Raw genomic sequence first — 25,079 nt, 5'->3', positions numbered from 1 at the left:
TGTATGGTGTGAAATAGGGATCTAATTTTATTTTCAAAATAGAAAGCTAATTTTCCTTGCATGAGTTATTAAACAGTCATTCCTTTCTCAATGATTTGTAATGTTAAATGTCATATACCAAATTCTTAGGTAGACACAGGTTTGTTTCTGGCTCTTTATTCTATTCGATTGGTCTATTTTTCCATCTCTGCACCATTGCTATTCCCTTTTAATGACTACAGCCTTGTAATAAGTTTCCATATTTGGTAGGGCTAATGTACTTCCTTATTCTACTTCAAACGTGTTTTAGCTATTCTTGGCCCCGACTCTTTCCTATGAAATTTATGAGCAGCTTGCATAGTTAAGGGGTGGAAAATGCCATGCAAAAAGAAAAAGTAGAACAAGGTAAGATGGATTGAGAGTGCTAGCAGGGGCAGATTATGGTATCAAATAGGATGGTGAGGGTAGGCGTCATTGAGAAGTATGATTGAGCAAAGACTTATAGGAGGTAAACATATTAGCCAAGAAATTTTCTGGGGAAGAGCCTTCCAGACAGATGGAAGAGTCAGTGCCAAGGCTCTGAAGCAGGTGTGTTTGGGGACGAGCAAGGAGGCCAGTGAGACTGAAGCTGAGTGAACAAGGAGGATTTACGAGGAACTGAGATCAGAGGGCTTAGTGGGGCCAGGTCATGTGGGTCTTTTAGGCCACTGTAAGGATGTTGGCTACTGTTCTGAGTGAGGCAGTGGGCTGGTTTGGATCTATTATGTCCCCCCAAAAGCCATGTTCTTTCATGTAATCTTGTACAGTTAGATTTATTAGTCTGTCGATTAGGGTGGAACCTCTGATTAAATTATTTCCACGGAGGTGTGGACCCTGCCCATTGAGGGTAGGTCTTCATTAGTACACTGGACTACTTAAGAAAGCTCTGGAGCTGGAGTAGACAGAGATGCTGAGAGATGCTTGGAGGTGTTTGGAGATGGAGTCCAGAGTTTGCACTGGAGAAGCTTAGAGAGAAACCCAGATGCTTAGATGCACAGGAGCAGAAGAAGCTAAGAGAGACAAGCCCCGAGACATTTTGGAGAAAGGCGTTTTGAAACACAACTCAGGAGCAAAGGATCAGCAGATGCCAGCCATGTGCCTTCCAGCTGACAGACGTGCTCTGGATGCCATTGGCCTTCTTTCAGTTGATGGGATCCTCTTGTTGATGCCTTAGTCTGGACTCTTCTATGGCCTTAGAACTGTTAATTTGTAACTGAATAAACCCTATTTATAAAAGCCAATCCATTTCTGGTATTTCACATAACAGCAGCATTAGCAAACCGGAACAGGTAGGGAGTCATTGCAAGGTTCTGAGTAGAGTTGTGACATGGTCTGACTCAAGTTTTCAGAAAATCACTCTGGCTCCTGAGTTGAGAATGGAGTGTAGGGAGTAAATAAAGGAGCAGGAGGCCAGTCATAGGACTATTGCAATCATCCACATGAGAGATGTGGTGGCTTGGACCCTGGTAGTAGCAGTTTAGGTGGGAGAAGTAGCAGGATTCTGGATATATTTTGCAAGTACAGTCAGGAAGATTTCATAATGGATTAGATGTTGGGGTGTGAGCAAAAGAGAGAAGTCAAGGATGACTCCAAGGGTTTTGGCATGAGTAACTGGAATAAAAAGTTATTATTAAATGGTTAGGGAAGAAAGGGAGAAGCAACTTTAGGGGAAGAACAGAACTCGGTTTTAGGCATGCTAAGTTTGAGGTGCCTATTAGGTATCTAAGAGGAGAAGAGTCTGGAATTTAGGGGAGAGGTTCAGGGTGGAGATATAGATTTGGTAGTCATCAGTATATACCTGGTATTTAAAACAGGGAGACCAGATGAGATCATTGAGAGAATGAATAAAGATAAAGAGATGTGGTCCAAAAACTAAGCTCTGCATTAAGTAATCAAAGAAATGGGCTTGAGGGACCCTTTTGGGGGTGATGGAAATGTTCTAAAACTGTATTGTTATGGTAGTTGCACAACACTGTAAATTTATTAAAAGTCATTGTGCAGTTAAAAGAAGTGAGTTTTATAGTATTTAACTGTATTTCAATAAAGCTGTTAAAAAAAGAGCACATTAATAAAAAAGGTCAAACAGATGAGGAGGATCTAGTAAAGGAAACTCTAGAAGGAGTAGCTAGTATTTAGGAAGAAAAAAACAGGAAAGTGTGGGGTCCTGGCAGATAATTTGATGTAATTTTCATTATATGTTTGCCCTTACTTGTCTCGCTTCTCTACTACATATTTCATAGCCAAAAGTTAGATTGAAAAAATAAAACAAAATTTTTACTTGCATTAGCTTGTGTAAGTTCTTAATCCTGGCTAACATCCTTGTTCAGTCAGCTATTTTTTTTTTTTTTTTTGAGCTGGCAAATAAATTCCAAGTATTGCTAGACAGAATTCTCTGACTTAGAAAAAAACAAAAAACAAAAACAAACAAAAAAACGTGGATTATAGTGGAGAAAGGGGGTAATGAAAAGGGTAAAAGGTGGCTTCAAACTTTACCCTTTATGAAGCTGAGCTCTGCAAGTATAGAAGCAATAGGGGTGGAATAATCTGGGTCCGAGTCCTGGTGCCTTGGACACCCCTTGTGCATCTATTTGCTCTTGTCCACACCCAGTGGTGGTGGTAGGCGTCTTTGTAATTAGAGAAGCAAACGTTGCAACAGTTTAAAACAACATTAAACAAACACAGAAAATACTGTGGCAATCGCGTTTTCTGCTTTTATATAGCAACCCAATACCTTTAGGTAGTGCTCTGTAACTTTAGGAACTGATAGAGTAAGAGGCATTTGTAGATGCCTATTTTCTAATAAAGGGCTCTGGGTAACATTATGCAAAGTAACAGGGTTTTAGTCACCGTTTCATGGAAGCCTTCACTTTAAAAGGTGTGGTGTGTTGCAAGCTGCATGAAGTCACTTCTAAGAGGTGTACTTATTAGGGAAGATTAAAGAGAAGCAAAAACAATACTCAGGATCAGAAGTCTAGCTTGTGAGCAAGCACATATTTAAGTGTTCTTTTTTCTCCATGCTGAGGAAATATGCAAAAATCTGAGGCCCAAATAGAGAAATTTAAAAATGAACTTACAATATTGGAAAACAAAATTTAACATGTGATGAAGTGACATATCATGGGTTGCAAGGTAAGTAAGAACAAATTTAAATCTAAATCTTCTACTAGACAATGTGAATCAATATGTGTCTCGAGGATGGAAAGAAATGAGCTAAAGATTGAGAGTAGGGTTTGGGTACAATACTGACATTTCCATAGGATTGGGGTTTGGAGCATTTTGCTTTCATTGCTACATCATCATGAAAGATGATGTTTATTTTAGTACCTCCCATCCAAGAAGCTCAAAACTGTCTAATATATGTGGATTATTGAGGCTAGAGAAAAACGTGTATTGGCTAACCCAAAAATCAAACAAACCCTTTACAATAAATTTGAACACATGGCCATTTTATTTTATCCTGGGAGTAGGCATCACAAGTCAATTTTCAGCTTCAAAGAAGACCTGCTACTGCCATCAGGGATAAGTCTGAGAAGGCTGTTCATTTACCACTGGACAGGACAGACTCAGAGGTGCTTCTGATTGAATATAGAGGGTGTCTTGTGGAGCCTGATGATTTCATTTCTGTTTCCACAGCTGTGGGAGGGAACGGGGCCGAGTGGCAGCACAGGAAACAACCCTGAGGCGGGACTGCTGAGATTCCTGTGGGAACAGGCTTCCAGTGGTATCTCTCCGTGAGTGAATTTCTCCTTTCCGTCAAGCCATAGGGGCAGTAAATGAACTCTCCCATTGTGCAGGCTGGATCTGATCGTGAGTGGGTTGCCTGAGGCCGTCAGTGGGGTCAGTCAGCGTGGAGTGGTCTGTCTGGTGATGGGGGTAGCCATTTGTTCATCCGTCCTTTTCACATGTCATTGAGTGTCACCTCTGTGCAAAGAACAGTATTAAGAACTGAAAATACAGTGATGAATCTTGTAGATGTGGATCTTGTTCCCACTACTTTGGAAAATCAATATATGATTAGAACTTGGGCTACATACAATAAAGGAAAAGAAGAGGAGTCTGTGATGCAGCATGATGGGGTGGGGTGGGGCACCAGCCTGTGGAATAGGGTGGCCAGCAGTCAGAGTGGCATTGCTTGACTTCCCAGGAGGCCCAAGGCCCGGGGGAGCAGGAGGCTAAGAAGAACGGCTACTTTGAGAGAGGAAGCTCACCTCACACAGCAGCAGAAGGAACATGGGTGAAACTAGGACCACATGACACAGCTAAATGCACCCATGCATAGGGGTGGGTGGAGGGAGTGCCGCCAGCCATGCAGCCTAGCTGTATGTCAAAATCCCCTGGGAGTGGGGGCTTATTTTTTTTTTTAAATCACAAAAGTAGATACATGCTTACTTAAAATATTTTTTTCAAATTATGTACAAAAGTATATAAAGCAAGAAATAGTTCAGATTTATTGGGTACTGTCTTAGTTTACCTGGGCCGCTGTGACAAATACCCCACAATGGGTTGGCCTTAACAACAGTACTTGATTGTCTCACTGTTTTGGAGGCTGGAGGTCCAACATCAAGCTATTAGCAGGGTTTGTTTTCTCCCAGAGGCTGTAGCATTCTCGCAACCCTCGGACACATGGCAACCTGCCTTTCTTTGTGTCCCCTCCTCTAGTTTCTGCTGACCTCAGGCTTCTTCTGACTCCCTTTAATAGAGCAAGTATTGGATATTAGAATTTCCCAAAAGATATTGAGCACTTCATTTGCTCCTACACACGTCTCTGAAAGGTCTCAGGTATTTTCTCCACGTTACATGTGTTTTGTGTCCTGTGTTTAAGGCCAGGATCAAGCCCTGGAACTACCTCTCTCAATTTTCCCTGCTTGGCCTTTTAAAATCCCTTATAACCTGCCTTTCAGTTAACATGGGTTCCTAGTTCAAAGTTACTGCCTGTTCTGATCATGAAATTAGTAAGTTTATATCTGGCCACTGGGTATTTATGTATCACAAAATGGGTTGTTGCTGAAGGGCTGGGGCAAGGCCTTTTCTCCAACCATCTCTGGGGGTTCATTGCTGTGAATTTTATGCCTTTTTACCCTAGGAAGTTTCACAAATAAATTTCTTTTCTCTTTTGCCAATGTTGTATCTATGTCTGCAACATGGACACTGTTTTATAAATTTAAAAATGAGAGCCTCCTCGTTTTGTTCTCTTGTTACCTTGCCTTCTGTTTTTGTTCTCTTTTCTTCCCTTGACAACTTAGTGTATTTACTGTAAGATGTTGAATTCCCATGATGGGGGTGACACTATAAATTGAAAATACAACATCAAACAGAGAGAGATGAAGGCAATGCTTTCCTCTAATTTAAAAAATAGAAGTATTGTAACAGGTAGCCATGCTATTATTAACCATCATCATAATGCAACTAATAGTTAACGAATGCCATGTACTTCCCAGGTGTTAAATCCTATATGATACTTAAGACATGTCCTTTTACTTTTTTTAAACCTCCATTTTACAGGTGAAGAAACTGAGGTTATAGAGAGTTTATACAGCTTGCCCAAGGCCCACAGCCAGTAATGGTGCAGCAGACTTCACACTCTTGTCAGATGACACCCAAGCCCATATCATGCTGTCTCTCTGCCTTAGGAATGCACATGTGGTCTGTGAGGTACAGTGGGGAGAACTTGGTGTTCTCAATAAAACTGGATACAATAAATACACAAAAATCAGTGCAGTCTGATATCATGTTGCACAATAAATGTAAAAAGAAGAATAGATACATGGCTCTAATTAGTATCACTTTTTTGTAGTCAAACCAATTTTTTTTTACCATTTCTTTTCTCATTTTGTTAGTTTACAAATCTCTCTGATCATTTGTTAAAATGAGCACTTGCCCCTGAAACCTGGAAGGTTATTTCTGATTCCCCACAGGACATGCACATGGTGTCAAAATCAAAGACTCCCCACACTCCCTACAGTAGGACCTGGGTGTTGCTAGGCAGTTCCCAGTTCATCCCCTCCAAGATCAAACTGTAAATAATTATCATCCCAATGCAAATGTATTCAAGATCTTCCATGCTATCCAGTTTCTATAACATAGAGAGATTCAGATTTTCAACTTTGGAATTTCATAGGCCAGTGTTTGGATTCCCATTCTGCAACTTTCTAATTCTGTGACCTTGGGATATATAATATTTCTAAACTTCAGTATTCCTATCTATAAAATGGGGATAACAATAGCACTTAGTAGAGTTATTAGAATTAAATGAGCTAAAGTGCAAAAGCACTTAGTATGATATTTGATATATTAAGAGCTCAAAAACTGTTAGCTGTTACCATATTAATACTAAAATATTAGTCTCTTATTTTTCTCTTACACAGTGAGAGATGGCAAGAAATGGCTGGATGAATCCTCTGAAATATCCAATACAATTTTTGTGTGATATTTAGATCTTTTTTCCAGAGGTAACATTATGTTTCATAAATCCTATAATGAAATGGTAAGTATATATTCTGAATGGGTCCCTCTAAATTAGGAGATTGGAAATACCAACGAATGGCTTCCAGATAACTTCAGCTCAAATTATATTTTGTGCCAAGCATTTTCATGTGGATATAAAAGGAATTCAAATTCAATTTTTAAATCTCCTGGCTGAGCACTGTCCTTTCCCTCCAATTCAGAGTTGACATGAAGAGAAATTTTAATTTTCAGTTCTAGACAGTTTTCTTTTCTTTTTTTTTTTTTTTGGTGGTGCCTCCCAGGACCTTTTCTGCATTTCAGAACCAGGCACTTAAATTTCCTTGCTACTTTCACAAAGCAGTGGATAGCCCTTCCCAAACCACCTCTAAATAGAGACCTGATGGATAATTTTGATGAGCTCAAGTTATTTATCAGAGGCTTGTGGAGGTATGAGTGGAGATTTAATGATGCCATAAGAGGAACTTAAAACACAAGACATGGATGTCTAACACAGGCAGAAGGCTGTGACTTAAACAGAAAAAGAGAGTCTCTGTGCTAAATTGCACTAATTGCTTTCAATGTTCTTTTTATATTATCCTTCTAGGTACGTTAAACCTACAAATCCTGCAAGGCAGATATATGAAAATAGTTGCTGTAGGAAAATTCATGTTTGTTAAAATGTCATTGGATCCTTGGTACTGGTAGAAGTGTTACATGGTAACTACTTTTAAAAAGTTCATTCAGAATTGAAGTGGCTGGCTTAAAGATATTACTTTAAGAAAACTTGGACAAAAGTGCTCTGTGAACTGCAAAGTTATGAATAAAATTTATAAAAAGTGTAGGAGGGATGTACCCTTAGAGGAGTTATTACACTTTTTCTGAAAGGCCATTAAGGAAATTGCGTAAGAGTAATGGAAAAGGAAAGCTAGCATTACAGAGGGAGGAAATTTCTTAAATACATTTTTTTAATTGTGAAATTTATCATATGTGCAGAACAGTGATAACTTTTTCCAAGTATGATTTAGCAAATTAGAGAGCAAATTTCAAAGAATGTTATCGGTTACATTTCTACAGTTTCAGTTCTTTCCCTATTATGAAATATAAGATATATACAGAAAGGTGATAACTTTCAAAGTACAATTTAATGAGTAGCTACAGAACAAATTTCAAAGAAGGTTATGGGTTACAGTTCCACCATTTCAGTTATTTCCTTCTAGCTGTTCTAATACCCTAGCATCTAAAAAAATATTTATATAAAGATCCAGTATTTATAATCCTTTGTTAAATCTTATCTTGTCTGTTGCTACCCCTTCCTCTCATTTAATCACTTTCTTGAACTTCAGGGGTGTCTAGGCAGTGACCACCCTAATTTGTTCATATTGAAAAGTGTCAATGTTATGGGGAAGGAGGCTACACCTGGTTGATGTTCTTGGAGAGGCTGTTGCCTCTGGGTTTTAGGAACACTCTGGTGGATTTAAGTTTCTGAGAGTTGAACTTAGTGAGTGAAACTTTTATAGAATCTCAGATGGAGATAGATGGAGGACATTTTTAATCATCAGACATATTTTGGGGGAAGCAGTGGGCTTTTTGGTATCCAGTGAGTTTCCAGTCAATGAGCATGTTCAAGATGGCCTGGCCTGTGTGTCTACTTGCCATGGGTGTTATAGAGAACCTTGACTAGATCAGTGGCCTTTTTCACTCTCACTGTTTCATAAGTGTACAGTGGTGCTTTCCAGAAGCCACAGGATCTGTGATTTCACAACAGATTAAATGCAGAAGAAGATATAAGAATCCAGCTATCTTCTATTAAGCCAGACATTAAAAAGGGTTGTAAAAGTGTAAAAGTGCTATTCTTCTCACTAAATACTTTTTGTTTTGGAAAATATAATTTTTACAAAAATGTATTTTTGTTAACATGTATGTATTACTGTTAATTATGTTTAATAAATTAAAACATAAGTATTTTAAAAACATTTCAGTTTTAATTTCTAATATGGTAAATATCAATAGTTTTAACTCACCTAAACAAGACTGTTTGAGGTCCTTGTATTTGTTAGTGCTGTGTAACAAACTACCCCCAAACTTAGTGACTTAAAACAAGCATTTATTATTTCACACTTTTTGTTGGTCTGGAATTCAGGAGCAGCTTAGCTGGGTATTTCTGACTCGGTCTCTCATGGGTTTGCAGTTGAGATGTTGACTGGAACGTCTGTCATCTCAAGGCTTAACTGGGGCTGGAGGACTTTTTCCAAGATGGCTCACTCATGTGGCTGTTGGCCACAGGTCTAAGTTCACTGAGTGTCCTCACAACATGGCCATGGCTTCCTCAGGGTGAGTGATGTGTGAGACAGAGATTGAGAGAGAGAGTAAAAAGGAAGTCACAATGTCTTTTATGACCTAGACTCAGATGTCACACTGCATCATTTTGCCACATTTTATTCATTACAAATAAGTCACTAAATACAGTCCACGCTCAAAGGGAGAGGAATTAGGGTCCACGGAAGAGATGAATATCAAAGAGTTTGTATATATATTTTAAAACCTCCACAGTCCTCTTTGAGAACCACTGTACCAGATAATCTCAAAGCATATTTAAACCCTGAGTTTCCATGTGGGAAGCAAATGAGATTAAATACTCAGGTTAGAAAAAAGATTTAAGAGGCCCTTTTGAAAGTAATTTCCTTCATTATCTAAGTGGCAAATCTCCAACAATTATTTAAAACTAAGTTCAGTGACCACTTTCTTCAGCAAGTTTCTAGGCTCCTTCTTCTGTACTACCTCTATTCTTAAGTATATAGCTGCTATTAACCTTTTTCACATTGTATTCAATTATTTTGTTTCCTATTCTCTCTTCTTATTAGACTGCGAGTTGTTGGAGGGCTGGGATGATAACACTTTATCTGCAGCATCTAGCACTGTCATGCTTACTCACTTTCAAGGCCACATTTTTTGTTTATGCATTTATTCATTCATTCAGATTTGCTCTTATGGTATGTTTTAGTAGAGAGGCACAATAAACAAACAAACATGATAATCTGAGGCAGTGATGATAACATACTATGAGGAAAATAAACACAGTGGATGATGGGGTTGGTGGTGTGGGGTGGTGATTACTTTGGATGGGGTGGGCAGAGAACACTCCTCTGAGGAGGTGACATTTTAGTTAGGACTTGATTGTTTTCAGTGACCTTTATGTGGCACTACTCAAGTCTACAGGTCTGGTCTTAGGTGTCTGCACCAGTGCCCCCACATGGGACAGAAGGAAACTGACTTCTGAGTTCTGGCTGTGATACAGGCTTAGGACAGTTAGGAAATGTCAAATCCAAGGTGCCATGGATAAGCAAGAGATAGATCTGCGGTGAAGAATCTGTAGGGTCAATGTGGACTGAAGGGGCACATCTGAGGCCTGCCTCTGGCTATGTCTGTAGACTGAGAGGGAGATTATTAGGTTGCTTGGGCAGAAATGAGAGCTCAAAGGAGGCTGGGAATAACCAACGGTCACATAGATCCTACAGTAAGAGCCCAAATGAGGGCTGTGAGCTCTGTATGATTACATTATTGCTGTTGCCACCAAACTCAAGGAACTTACTATTTAATGGAGGAAGATGAGACATGCATGTTTAAAAGAACCAGCGAGCACAGGCAATACAAGTCCCAGCAGTGCACATGGGACACAGACATGCAAAGCAAGGTACTGGAGAGTGTGGGAGTGGCAGGGCTGGACCTAGCAAGACAAGGAAGAGGCTGGGCTTGCTCTGGCTGTTCATGCTTGCACTTGTCCTTGGCTTCTGTCTTGTTTCATCCCTTCAGGCCCAAGTGTCCCCATGATCTTTTTACCCCTATCCACATCTGCTCCTGGGGAAAAGTCTCTGGTCCAGGAAGCCTTTGACTGTTATGTAAAAAAGATGTAGCTAGGCTGGCTAGGTGCTCTGTTCCAGGAATCTAGATGGGAAAAGATGCCTGAAAATTTCTTCTGACTTTGCAAACATTTTAAAAACTAAGTCTTGAGATGCAAAAAACAAGCAATTAACATCTTCAGATGTTGACCCCTTCCTGGAACCTCCCTTGACCACTCCTCTGTGCAGGTGACTTCTCACTCTTTTGCTGCAAGAGCAACTTGTATTTTATACAATTAATTTTTTATAGATCTCTCTCCTTTGAGGGCAGGGACAGTCTTCATTAATTTTTAGTATCTTTAGTATCTTTCATATCTTTAGTATCTTTTACCCAGGTAGATGCTCAAAAAAGTGAAAAGGAAAAAGGAATCTAAAACCTTCCACACCAAGTGTTCTAGTTTGCTAACGCTGCCAGAATGCAAAACACCAGAAATGGATTGGCTTTTGTAAACGGGGTTTTTTTGATTACAAAGTTACAGTCTTAAGGCCATAAAGTGTCCAAGGTAACACATCAGTAATCGGGTACCTTCACTGGAGGATGGCCAATGGTGTCCAGAAAACCTCTGTTAGCTGGGAAGGCACGTGGCTGGCATCTGCTCCAAAGTTCTGGTTTCAAAATGGCTTTCTCCCAGGATGTTCCTCTCTCGGCTGCAGTTCCTCAAAAATGTCACATTTAGTTGCTCTTGGGGTGTTTGTCCTCTCTTAGCTTCTCCAGAGCAAGAGTCTGCTTTCGACGGCCATCTTCAAACTGTCTCTCATCTGCAGCTACTCTCTCAGCTTCTGTGCATTCTTCAAAGTGTCCCTCTTGGCTGTAGCTCCTCTTCAAAATGTCACTCTCAGCTGCACTGAATTCCTTCTGTTTGTCAGCTCATTTGTATGGCCCCAGTGATTTAATTTAAACACACCCTGAATGGGTGGGGTAACACCTCCGTGGAAATTATCCAATCAGAGTCATCACCCAGAGTTGGGTGGGTTGCATCTCCATGGAAACACTCAAAGAATTACAATCTAATCAACACTGATACATCTGCCCACACAAGATTACATCAAAGATAATGGCGTTTTGGGGGACATAACACGTTCAAACCGGCACACCAAGGTTCAAGAGGCTTCTGCCCTAGACAATCTAAATGTACAGTAGTAGGAGGGTGGTTAAGTGAATGATGACATACCTTTCTTACAAGGAATCCCTAATAAGGGAAATGCTTATGATGTACAATTAAATAGATACATAGGTGATTGAGTTCGATGTTATAAAAAATAATGCATAGGAAGAAGCTCTGGAAGGAAATGAACCAAGTGTTAAAATAATTATCTCTGATTGGTGGCATTATGGATGATTTTTATTTTCACCTCTCTAATTTTCTGTATTGTTTGAAAGTTTCTAGAGCAAGCATATGTTACTATACAAGCCAAACAAAGAAATCTGATGTTTTCCCCAAAATTATAGCTCAGAAAAGAGGGAGTTGCCTTACTTTAGAGTTCTTCCATAGTCCTTTGCATTGTGTTATGCTCTCTCAATGACTTTTCTGAACCACAAGTTACAGTTGAGGAAGACACATTAGCCTGAAATGACTTTAAAAAATCATAAACTCTTACATAACTGTGGTGTCTTCTGATTTAAAAAAAGTGGGAACAAAGAAATTTAAGATGGATTTAATGAATCCTTTCTTTGGGATAAATTCTTTAAATTGCAAGCCTTAGATGTCATTGTAAACAAGCTTTTTGAAGGCCCTTTTAAAAAGCAATACTGTAAGTGGTTACAATGTGAAGTTCATGAATATACACTTACAGGATAAGTGGAAAAAAAAAACAACCAATGTTTTAGTGTTTTGTGAACTTGTGGCTTGGGTAAAAAATCCCAATGATAGCATCATGGTTAAAAAAAATAAATTAGCTGGAAGAGAAGATGATATCTGTAAAACTGTCAGATGACTCAAAAAGTGTCCCTAGTAATAAGGAAGACACTTGCCACTGAAGACACAGATGGCAATTTTGAATGAAATAGCTTCAGGGAATGCAGGAGCAGAAAAAAATTTCTAAATTGATTTTATTTTATATAATGTGATTTTAAATGTGCATGTTTAGTTAAATTAATATGTTGAATATTGATATTAAACATATAATTATTTCATCTATGTCCCTAAAAGTTTACATTCAAGATGACCTAAATCTTTTTTTTTTTTTTTTAATTTATTGGAAAAGAGATCTTATGTAAGGCCACTTTTTAGTCCAGTATGCTTTTACAATAAGAGCAAATCAAAAGCAACACTGTTATCCTTTCCAGGAACTCTTAAAATTTAATAGGCATCTATGCTTTTATGTAAGGAATTAAATTTTAATAGTGAGATTCCAATCATCAGCCAGTGGATGGAGAAGATATTTAGGGAGGAAGTGAAGTCTCTGTGCCCTTAGAATCACACCAGGCAATGGCATCTACTTAAACCATAGGGAGCCTGGTCTTGTGAGGAAGTACTTACTGGTGAGGGAAACTTTCTTGGAGGAGTGACTTTGGAGCTCAGCCTACAAGTAGGCAATGGACATGGAGGGAAGAAAGTAATAAAAGGACATGTACTAGTGATCTACTGCAATGAAAAGACCCCAAAACTTTGGGGCTTAAAAAAACAACCATTTATTTGTCACTGTTCTTTGGCTTGGCGATTTGGGCAGAGGTCAGCTTGGATAGCTCATCCCTACTCTGCATGCTGAGCTTGTTCTTTTGTCTGCGGCTGACGGTGGCTCAGTGGGGGGGCAGTTAGTCGTGGACAGCCTTACCCACCATCTGGGGCCTTGGCTGGGATTCTGAGATTCCTGTAATGGCTGGGATGGTCGGGCCTCTTTCTCCATGTGGGCCTGCTCATCCTCATCGATGGGCTTGTTCATGAGGCAGAAATGCTCGAAGAGGGTAAAAGCAGAAGCTGCGGGGCCCCTTGAAGTCACAGCTTGGGATTTCATGTGATGTCACTCTCACCACATTCTTTTGGTTGAAGCAAGTCATAAAGGCCACTAGATTCAAGGGGGTAGAGAAATAAATTCTACCTGCTGTAAAGAATTAGTGGCCATATTTAACTTAGTTTGGAGAACAGCTTCTAGAAGGAAATAAAGAAAGGAAAACTTGAAATGTGTGGTAGGAATTTTACAGAGACAAGCCTGATTAAAATAGAGGAGGTCTGTCTGGTGATGAGCCCCTCAAAATGAAACTGGGAGGGCAGGCTGAGAGGCCCATTCCTGCTGTAAACTTGAAACTAAAACTTTGACATAAGGACTAGCAAACCTCGGGGTGCAGCTATTCAGTCCACTGCCTCCAAGGATTCCTCGTAATCCATCCAAAATATTGTTTATATTTTCTTAAAGGATATTTGCTATGTCCATTACCAAAGGCTTTATGGACTTCCAAAAGATAGGTGAGTACAGAGGTATAAATTTCACTGTTTACGAGCATGAGCTCTGGAATCAGACAGACCTTGGTTCAAATCCCACCTTCACCACTTGACAGCCATGTGAAGCTGACAAGTCACTTAACTTCTTTGAGCCTTAGTTTCCTTCTATGTAGAGTGGGGCTAAAATCATTCCTACCTCAAAGGATGGCTGTGAGGATTAGATAATACAGTTATGGATTTATCTTAGGATATTAAGCATTAATCAGATAAGTCAGTGCTCAGTTAGTGACAGCTGTCATTATTGCCTTTGGCTTCTCATTTTTTCATCATAAAGAGGTACTAATGCTGAAATTCCAGGGTCTTATTCTCAAAAAAGCTAATGAAATTGAGTATCAAGGAATATGCAACTAAAAAGGGCTATGAACATTCCCAACAATAGTACTCTTTTTTGCAATTTGCATCCAAAGGAGGTCCGTTTCTAAATGAATTTCTTCTCTTCTCCTGAAAGAAAACTGACCTCATGGCAAGTAGATATTGTGCTGAGTTGTTGCTTTGAGGAATACAGCATACATTGATTCTTTCCATGCGTGTATCATATAAGAATCTGGATGCTGGAGTCTGCTCACTATTAAACACACATCTTTTTCCTATTTAACAAATACTTTTTAACCTCCTACTGTGTCACAGTTCCTATACTCTAGCATTAAACCAGAGGTATAATGATGAGTGAATCAGCATGGTTGCCCTCAACTGCTGCTTTTAACATTCTGCATTAAATAAGAACTAAGTAAAAATATACATGATGCAGGGACCATTCTCAAATAGATCACAATATTTTGTCCCCAGTCCTGGGCCATTTTTTCATGATAGCTTAATAGAAATAACTTAGTCTGTTTTGAAAAAAATCCCACAAAACTAACAATTATTTTGATAGGTAATTCTAGAAACAACCCTAAGCCTGGTCCATCTGTCAGGGAAGTAGAGTGACTATCACACTGATTTGTAGTGTACGGTCTCCCTGAGTTCCTCACCCATGGAAAGAGAGGTTTCCCCCAAGGCTGGACTTCTCATAGTTTTGTTGGCACAACAACATCAATTAAGAGAGATCATTAACCTCAGGTACATTCTAAGAAAAACAACATCACTTCAAGTAGAATCAATATCTCCAAGACTGTGTTACTTGGAACTGATTTATCCTTGGCTATATTCATGTTTGTCTCATCTCTACAAATGAATAACCTCTATTGGCTCAGGAAACAGCATCATAGCCACTTATAAGAGGCCCCAATTTACATATTAGGTGACTGCACACTTAGGCTAAATGTAAATGAAACTTAAACCATTTGATGGATCACGCACCTAGATTCAACAGAAAATGATGCCATGTTCTGACTCCAGTTCTGTTCCTGGTAAGTGACCACTATCTAGTTGAGGATGTATGTTGGCCCCAGAAAAGTGAGAGTCACCACAAGAGAAAAGTGTTCTACATCTTCTTGATTATTTCATTCAGAGCATCTGGATAACGCTAAAGAAAGATCCTGGATTCCCCACTGCATTCCACCCCAACCATGTATTACTTAACTTTGGAAGTGTGCATTCTCCACTCTTCATTGCTTTCTCTCTCCCTCTCCCAGTTTCTCCCCTATAATTCTATCTTCATCTAGTTTCCAGGAAAGAGTTGAGTCAGTCATGTTGTCTTATGTTATATGTTTTAATTATAATCCAAAAAATAAAAAGGACATGGGAAGTATTGGCACATAACTAATCTTCAGACAAAAAAAGAGCATTGTTTATTCAAATGTGAATATGATAGCATGTAATCTATCGTCAATTAACTACAAATGTGCCCATCTCAGCACTTTTACAGAAACTGAAAATACATTTTTAATGGAGCCACCTGTGCGTCAAGGCCTCTGAGATATTTAACAAGGATCAGTTCATGAAAACAGTTGCTATAAGCATGTATTATAAATTAAACATGAATTTTAAATTATTCATTGAATCTTCCTAAGGTATTGAGATGCTGTAGGGATAGTGAAGATGCAATGTTAATAAACAATCAGTAGTGATTTTGAAAAAGTGGAAAAAAAAGGATGGATATAAATCTCACCTTTGCTAACAAACTAGCTAAAAGTATAACCTTAATTAGTAATACAAATGAAAACTTGCATTGAGAGACATTATTTTGTATTTTAATACAATTTTATTGTCTTATATAGACATAAATGTTTTTGGAACAGAACCAGAAAAGAAAATAATAATACTAGTAGTAAAAACATTAGATTCAATTGATGTTAGTTGATTGGACATTTTCATAAATTATCCCCATGTGATACAGGAGGCAACTAAGTGAGAGAGATTAAGTAACTGCCCACAGTTACTGGCAGAGTCAGGATTTGAACACTCACCTTTTTGAGGCCAAGGCTTGTGTTTACCCTGCTGTACTGTTGTAGTAGGATGATACTGTGTCATGAAAGCGGATTAATGAAATCGCTAACTGCTCTGGAGTCAGAGTCCTGGTTCAAATACTATCTCTTCTTCTTCCTGGGTATGTGACCTTGGGTAATTAACTTCTCTGTGCTGCTGTTCCTTCTTATATAAAATAGAGATAATATTGTGAGCATTACAAAGGATAATGTATACTAATGAATTGACTCAATGCCTGCAATACTGTGAGAGTTGAATATGTATTATAGTTATTATTGCTATTACTGTTATTGTTACTGAAAGTAAACAAAAGGAGACTGGTGTGGCTGCTTCAGCTGACAAACATCCCTTAGGTATGCTCTTGCTGGATCTGGGAGAGTAGCAGATTACTCCCTCTATCAAGTTGTCAAGCCTGGGTGATCCCAGCCTGTCTTACTCATGGCCTGCTGTTGAAAGTTGCATTAGACAGTATGGTGCTCCCCATCCTGCACCATCTGGTGACAATGTGTGAGAACCTTCAGCTTTCTTTGGGTAGTCTTTCCAGGTTCATTGTCAGGATGGTTTCCTTTCTTTGTTCATATCTATCCTCCTTGAGCTAACTCCAGAAGGGAAATTCCCAACAGGTTTCTCCTTTTAAAAACATCTCTTCCATCCTTTAGATGCTAGGACCTTTTCTCTTATAGAAAATCTGCACTTAGTCCCAGCTAAATCACAGAACAACAGCTTTACCCTTCCATGTCTTTGTAAGTCCTTTCTGAGGATGGAAGAGTAGAGTGGTGCTCAGGTGGTCTGAAGCAGAGATACTGTGCTCAAGATGCTGTTTGGGGATGCCTGAGGGAGGGGCCTTCACTGCTAGGTCACTTTTGGTCTCAGATTTATGAGGGTCAGTGGAGGGACAAGAGTGTTGGGAACTTTGAAGGCAACTTCTTGAGAGGGTCCTTTGTCTTAAATAATCTTTCACCATAGGTCTGAAATGATATCGTTGGAAATTCATTTGAGGGTTTTGAAGCCTTTTTGTAGTCTTCAGCAATCTCATGGTAAAATGAGGATGTATCAGATCACTGGGGCACTGTTGGTATCTTATGGGTGTAGTAATAGCTGTAGTTTTGGGGGAAGGATTCCAGGAAAGGGGCAGTGAAAGGAGAGCCTGGGAGGGCTCAGATCAGGTCCTTTCCCTCCTGGCTCTGTCTGTAGCCAGCCTTGCAGAGTCTCTGACGGTGGTGGCAGGGAGAGTGGTGCAGTTTTGATCCCTCCTTGGGTTACCCCATTCCCAGAATGCAAGGCTCTGCAGGCTGTGGACCAGGGACCAGGGGGTGGTTGCTGGTTTGATAGTTCAAACAGCTGTCTGTTGAGACCCCTTCTTTTGGCTTTTAAGGTTCTGCAATGTTTTGGTCAGAAATTTCTGCTTTACATGTAAGGGATGTGGTGCAATTGAGGAAGGAAGTGTGGAGAACAAACAAAGCAAACCACCGTTGCCATAGTTCAGCATCTAGAGCACATTTCTGCCTTCCTCCAAAGTGTTTAACCCCCTCCTTTTTTTTTCTTACTATTGGTTCTAATGTAGTATAGTTTATAACTTTGATATTTTGTTTTGTTATAATTTTGGCTAAAAGAAATGAACAAAGAGGAGACTTTGTTAACAGTACAACAAATTGAGTGGCTTGTAGAAATGCTTTTGTATTTTAATTCTGATCAAATTTGTCCTCCAATTAGATGTCTGGCCTGTCCAATCTCCTCCTTCTTTCCCCTGGGATCCATCCCCCAATACTACACACCCCCACAGGATGTTGGTGCTTCCAGTATACAGGATTTATTCTCTTCTTCTAAGGAGATTGTTGATGACTGAACAACAAGCTTTTAAGATCCTCAAAATGAATTTCTAAGGATTTAAATTCAGACCAGGGAGGAATGAAATTGTGAGGCCCAAGACCCTCTCAAATGTCATTGTTAATGTTTCAGGAGGTTGTTCTATATAACTGATGAGAGTTCTGCCTGTGAATGAAATAGAGAATGCTGAGAGAGAGAGAGAAGACTCAGGATGATTGCTTGCATTTTAATGGAAACAGAGGTAGCCTTCTAGAAAAATAAGGGGTGTATATCACACTGTATTGTGAGACAAATAAAATGTTACATATTATAGGAAATAAATTACCTAGACAAGTATTTTTCTAACAGTTCATTTAAAAAGTTGTGTCAGAGGAGGGGCAAGATGGCAGCATAGAGAGGAGTAGAATTTTGTCAGTCTCCTGGAACAACTAATAAGCAACCAGGAACAACTAGTAAATAATTTGGAATAACTGCTGGGAGAAAACTGTGACTGTCCACACATTGTACATCAACCTGGGAGGAATGCCTGAGATCATAGCACAGAATCTGTAAGTAAAAGTTGTGGAACTGCATGGAGAGCTCCTCCCCCCATGGCAAGCTAAGCTGCAAAAACTCACTGTGGTAGAAACAAGCAGCACTCTCTAAGCAAGCGAACATAGCTCAGCTGAGCTCCTACTGGGATTTAATTAACAAATATAGACTGCTGAATACAAGCTACAAAACTGCAACAATCAGACAGAGGCTTTTAGTGATGACTGATCTTAGAGAACCAGAAGATTCATTTGTCCCAGGAGGGGTAGCCCAGAAGACCAGGTGTTACCTCTGGCTGATGAATGAAACTTGGGGGCTATGTACTGTCTCAAAAAGGGACTTTATGTCCCAGACAGGGGTAGAGGTAACAGAGTCAGAGAGACAATTCAAACACAGATGATAACTCCCTAGGGGGTGTATCTTCCCTAAGAGTAAGGAGGTGTGGCTCAGCTTTCCCTTCAGAACCAGACCCCAGAGCCTGGGAGAAAATAGCCAAAACAGAAACTAAGGAGGCCACACCTCCTTACACCAGTTGGGAGTGACAGGCTGACAGGTGCCACCTGCTGGGCAGGTTAGGAAAAGCACAACAACTGGAGACCTCACAGGAAAATCTGTCATTCCTCCTAGACACAGCCAGAATATAGCCCCATGCTGAGACCTTAACCCATTCTGGTCTGGAAAAATCTGATTGGGGTAACCAAGGAAACCAGATGCCTAGACGACAGAACACTACAGTTTACACTAGGAAAAATAAATATATAGCCCAGTCAAACGAACAAGCTTACACCTCAATCAAGATACAGTTGAGATATTGTTTCACTTTAATGAAACAATCTATTAAAGACTTTCAAAGAAATATGCTAAATCAAATAAAAAACCAAATCAACAAGTTCAGGGAAGATATAACAAAAGATATGAAGGCTATAAAGAAAACACTGGTTGAACATAAGGTAGAAATTGAAAGTTTGAAAAAAACAACTGACAGAATCTAAGGAAATGAAAGGCACAACACAAGAGATGAAAAACACAACGGAGACATACAACAGCAGATCTCAGGAGGCAGAAGAGAACACTTAGGAACTGGAGAACAAGACCCCTGAAATCCTATACACAAAAGAACAGATAGGAAAAAGAATGGAAAAATATGAGCAACATCCTAGGGAATTGAATGACAACATGAAGCACATGAATGTATGTGTCATGGGTGTCCCAGAAGGAGAAGGAAAAAGGGGCAGAAGCAACAATCAAGGAAATAATAAATGAAAATTTCCCATCTCTTATGAAAGACATGAAATTACAGCTCCAAGAAGAGCAGCGTACCCCAAACAGAATAGATCTGAATAGACCTACACCAAGACACTTAATAATCAGATTTTCAAACATAAAAGACAGAGAAAGAATCCTGAAAGCAGCAAGAGAAAAGCAATCCATCACATACAAAGGAAGCTTGAGAAGACTATGTGCGGATTTCTCAGTAGAAACCATGGAGGCATGAAAGAAGTGGGGTGGGTGATATATTTAAGATACTGAAAGAGACATCTATTCTGTTTGGGGTATGCTGCACTTCTTGGATCTGGAATTTTATGTCTTCCATAAGAGATGGGAAATTTTCATTTATTATTTTCTCTATTATTGCATCTGCCCCTTTTCCCTTCTCCTCTCCTTCTGGGACACCAATGACATGTACATTCCTGAATTTCATTTCTCCCTTAAGTTCTTGGAGATGCTGCTCATATTTTTTCATTCTTTTCTCTATCTGTTCTTTTGTGTGTAGGCTTTCAGGTGCCTTGTTCTCCAGTTCCTGAGTGTTTTCTTCTGCCTCATGACATCTGCTGTTGTATGTTTCCATTGTGTCTTTCATCTTTTGTGTTGTGCTTTTCATTTCCATAGATTCTGCCAGTTGTTTTTTCAAACTTTTGATTTCTACCTTATGTATACCCAGTGTTTTCATTAAATGCTTCATCTCTTTTGCCATATCTTCCCTAAACTTTTTGAACTGATTTAGGATTAGTTGTTTCAATTCCTGTATCTCAGTTGAAGTGTAAGTTTGTTCCTCTGACTGGGCCATAACTTTGTTTTTCTTAGTGTAGGTTGTAGTTTTCTGTTGTCTAGGCATCTGGTTACCCAATCAGGTTTTCCCAGAGCAGAATGGGCCCAAGTCTTAGAAGAAGTCAATAGTATCATGTCTCCCTGAGAGTATGCCTTAGAAGATTGGTGCACCCTGTGAGGCCTTAAGTCACTGTGCTTTTCTGCCCAGCAGGTGGCACCTGTCATCCTGTAGCTCCAGACTGGTATAAGGAGGTATGGCCCATGGCTGCTTTCCCTCAGGCACTGGGGTCTGGTTCTGAATGGAGGGTGGGTAGTAGAGCTGGGCCCCACCCCTTTCCTCTTAGGGAAGATGCGCCCCCTATGGAGAGGTCATTAGCATTTGAATAAACTCTCTGCCTGTGCTATCTCCACCCTTGTCTGGGTCAGAGTGCTGGGAACTGAAAATGGCTGAGGCTTTCTCCACTGAGCCAAAAAAGGGACAGAATGCCCCCTTCAGGGTGTGGCCACCCTCTGGCTCTCCAAGGTCAGTCATCAGCAAAAGCCTGTGTCTGCTTATTGGGGATTCATATCTGGTATTGAGCAGTCCATGCTTGTTAATTAAAACCCTAGTTGGAGCTCTGCTGAGCTATATTTGCTTGCTGGGAGAGGCTGCTCTCTAGCATTGTGAGGCTTTGCAGTTTGGGCTGTGGGGGGGTGGGGGCTCCCAGCTTGGATCCACAGTTTTTACTTACAGATTTTATGCTGTGATCTCAGGCATTCCTCCCAATTCAGGTTGGTGTATGATGAGTGGACAGTCACATTTGTCCCCCTGCAGTTATTCCAGATTATTTACTTGTTGTTCTGGTTGTTTATTAGTTGTTCCAGGGGGACTAACTAGCTTTCACTCCTCTCTATGCCGCCATCTTCTTCTGTCCAAAATCAATACTTCTGAAGAAAATCTTTTTAGAATCTCCACCCTTTCAGTATCTGGACCAAATGAACTATGTCAATGCATTTATTTTGGCTTATCATTGGCAGGCAATTTGTTGGAGATGCTGCCTACCTTGGACACAAATAAGAGAATTGATGATAGTATCCTCAGATAGGAGTACCAAATCAAGTCTCTCCTTGGGGGGTCCAGACCAAGGAAAATCCATTGCACATTTTTATTTAGGCATTCCTATGCAGCATCTTCTTGGACACTGTCCTAAAGTAGATCAATGCATAGTGGCTTGTAATTTCTATAGAAACAATGTTAGAATTGAACTTTGAGTCAAATAAGTTATCAATATAGTCAACAGTATGTTATAAAAGCAAATGTATGTCTGTTGCTGCAAAGGAGAGGCTAAGGCTCCCTATAATTGTGCCTAAGAGCCTACTCCTGAATGCCTCTTTGTTGCTCACATGTGGCCCTCTCTCTCTAGCTAAGCCAACTTGGCAGGTGAAACCACTGCCCTCCCCCCTACGTGGGATCTGACACCCAGGTGAGTAAATCTCCCTGGCAACGTGAAATATGACTCCCGGGGAGGAATGTAGACCCGGCATCGTGGGATGAAGAATATCTTCTTGACCAAAAGGGGGATGTGAAATGAAATGAAATAAGCTTCAGTGGCAGAGAGATTCCAAAAGGAGCCGAGAGATCACTCTGGTGGGCATTCTTACACACAATATAGACAACCCTTTTTAGGTTCTAGTGAATTGGAATAGCTAGCAATAAATACCTGAAACTATCAAACTACAACCCAGAACCCTTGAATCTTGAAGACGATTGTATAAAAATGTAGCTTATGAGGGGTGACAATGTGATTGGGAAAGCCATATGGACCACACTCCCCTTTGTCCAGTGTAAAGATGGATGAGTAGAAAAATGGGGGCAAAAAAAAAAAGGCACCCAGTTTTCTTTTTTACTTTAATTATTCTTTTTCACTTTAATTTTTATTCTTATTATTTTTGTGTGTGTAGTAATGAAAATGTTCAAAAATGAATTTTGGTGATGAATGCACAACTATATAATGGTACTGTGAACAACTGAATGTATGTTTTGTATGATTGCATGGTATGTGAATATATCTCAATAAAAATGAATTAAAAGAAATAGCAAACATATATCATTCAAATAAGTAAATGTATTCTCTAAATCTTAAAGTAGATATAAATGTAACTTACATGTTGATTATCAAAAAGTGTATAGATGGCCCTCCAAAAGATATTCCTCTACTATCTCTGACCAAAAAAAAAAAAAAAAAAAAAAAATTATTTCCTAACTAGAATTAAACATTCTATTAAGATCTGCATTTGTTATCTAGAAATTTAGAAAGTCCTTTTAGGACTTTAGGACTCCAAGCAATTTTCTACAGAAAATGACTTTTTTTCCTGCTTAACATATTCCCCATAGCAAGCAAAAGCATTTAAATCATCCCACTGATCTTAGCACTACCTTACAGTGGATACTCAAAATGTGCTTGTTGTTGGTAGTGGTGTTTTGCTTATCAAAAGGTTTTTATTTTAAAGGTATATTACAAAACTAATTCACATTCATAGTATAAAAATCAGTGTATGCAAATAAGCAAAAAGAAGAAAAATTATATTCTATAATTAAACATCTCAGAGATAGTCACTATTCTATAACCTATAATTTCTCACTTCACCAAATAGCAAAAATATTTTTCATTTCATTGAGTATTTATAGCATCATTTAAAATGGATGTATGTTATTTCATTCCATATACCATGCTTTATTTAACCAACTCTCATTTCTAGATATTTCAATTGTTTCCACTGTTCTTGGCATTATGCTGTAGCACCCACACCCGTGGCATCGTGGAGCATTTACTTTCTTCAGGTAAAAAGGAAAAGCTTGAGTCTGGTTTATAGACCACTCTGCTGGAACCTACTGCATGCCAGCAGTGACCTAAAGGATGAACAGTGGTGAGTGATGGGGAATGGGGAGGAGGAAGAAAGGAAGTGTCAATACAGGAGTACTGGGAGGAATTAGCAACTCCTGCCAGTTCTCGTTCAGGTGAATTTCCATGACCTATACCACTTGTTGGAAACCACTGCAGGGCTCAGAGAACTGGGAGAGCTTGGTTCTCTAGAAGAAGGTATCTATTGCCCTGATTGATTCTGCACATCAGGCCATCCATAAAGCACCAGAGCACTGTGAAGAATCCATGGTGGGTTCAAACACCATCCTCTATGTCTTCTGCATTAAGGAGCCTATGATAATCCTTCTGCAGCTGGAACTCTTGACTGCTGTGGCTAAGTGAAGGGTTCTCCATCATCTCCTATGGGTCTCTGATCACTTCTGTCCAAGCCTACACAATCATGACTTGCTCTAGAGCAGGGGTCACTAATTGCAGACATGTCTTAGGCTATGCCTTTACTCTTGTTCAAAGAATAGTTTTGGAGGACAGAGAACCAGTTGGTTTCTATGGAAGGCTTTGCTTTTCTCTAATAAGCTATGCACAATGCTTGTTCACTTGCACGATGTTGATTTGCTAATCCAAGGGGTGGTTACGGAGTTTACAGATTCTGTGGCTCTTTGCCTCTAAACCTGAGGCCATCTCCATTCTCTACGAAAGCCTCATTCTCTCTAGTGCCATGACCATATTTCCTCTATTCAAAAATGCCATAAATTGAAAAAACAAAAAACACAAAAAAGCAAGCACAAAAACTCACTATATTAATGGCAGCATTTTGGTAAAAAAATAGGCATCACTGGCATATTTCCTTTGATATCAGTTATAAGCCACCTTCCTATTTCAAAAGTATTAATATGTGAAAAATACACTTCATAGAATTGAGGAAATATGTAGCTTCTTATGTCCCATGGTAATGGCAGGAGTTAAAAAAAATGCGTCTGAGGGAAGAGTCCCTTCCCACATAGTGTCTATGATGATCGTGATGGAAACTCATGCCTTACTGGGCAGTCTCAGCAGCACCACGACATTGCCTGGGCAACACCATTAACCAACTTTCTGGCTTAGGGAGGTCAAGTGCTCAACTATCTAATCTTCACATCATCTCAGCTTTGCCTTATTTCCTTTCTATATGACATTGACAGAATCTGTGTAATACATGGGCAAAAGCTACCAGAATTGCTGTACAGATGATAGGCTACGTGAAATGAATGTAGATATTTTGAAACTGAAAAGACATTCTTCCCACTAGGTGAAATCCATATTAAAAAGAACAGCAAAGGCAACCTTGAAACTGAAGGGAAGAAGAGAATTACAAAACGTCAGCTTGAGGATGGGGGCAAGAGTAAAGAGTGCAGGGCCAGTTCTGTTGTCTGGCTTGGCAACTGTGGGAGATTCTGTGCTGGTTGACTACAGATTGACATTAGGACATTTCTTTTTTATTTAGACTGGCTTTCGAGAACTATTTCCACCTTTTTCCTCACTGTTTTGTGGACCACCCACCAGGAAGGAGGGAGTCCCCAAACAAATGGGTGTTATTTGATGATAGATTTTTTTTTTTTTTTTTTTTTTTTTTTTTTTTTTTTTTTTTTAAATCATCATTTTATTGA

General features: G+C 39.5%; 1 long non-coding RNA gene across 2 annotated transcripts; it reads left to right on the top strand.

Moving 5' to 3' along the window:
* The first annotated feature begins 2,981 nt into the window (after positions 1-2,981).
* LOC119526220 lies at positions 2,982-22,018 on the top strand. Of its 2 annotated transcripts, none has more exons than XR_005215152.1 (3): positions 2,982-3,147; positions 3,652-6,502; positions 21,976-22,018. It is a non-coding gene; the product is annotated as an uncharacterized LOC119526220 (long non-coding RNA). The 2 variants fall into 2 exon arrangements; XR_005215153.1 differs by lacking the exon at positions 21,976-22,018 and having other exon boundaries at positions 3,652-5,670; positions 6,384-6,715.
* The last annotated feature ends 3,061 nt before the right edge of the window (positions 22,019-25,079 follow it).

This window comes from Choloepus didactylus, chromosome 2 (genome assembly GCF_015220235.1).
Source record: "Choloepus didactylus isolate mChoDid1 chromosome 2, mChoDid1.pri, whole genome shotgun sequence".
In the NCBI taxonomy this organism is placed as follows: domain Eukaryota; kingdom Metazoa; phylum Chordata; class Mammalia; order Pilosa; family Megalonychidae; genus Choloepus; species Choloepus didactylus.
The sequence above is the reverse complement of the archived record's forward strand: the minus strand, read 5'-3'. Positions and strand labels throughout refer to the sequence as shown.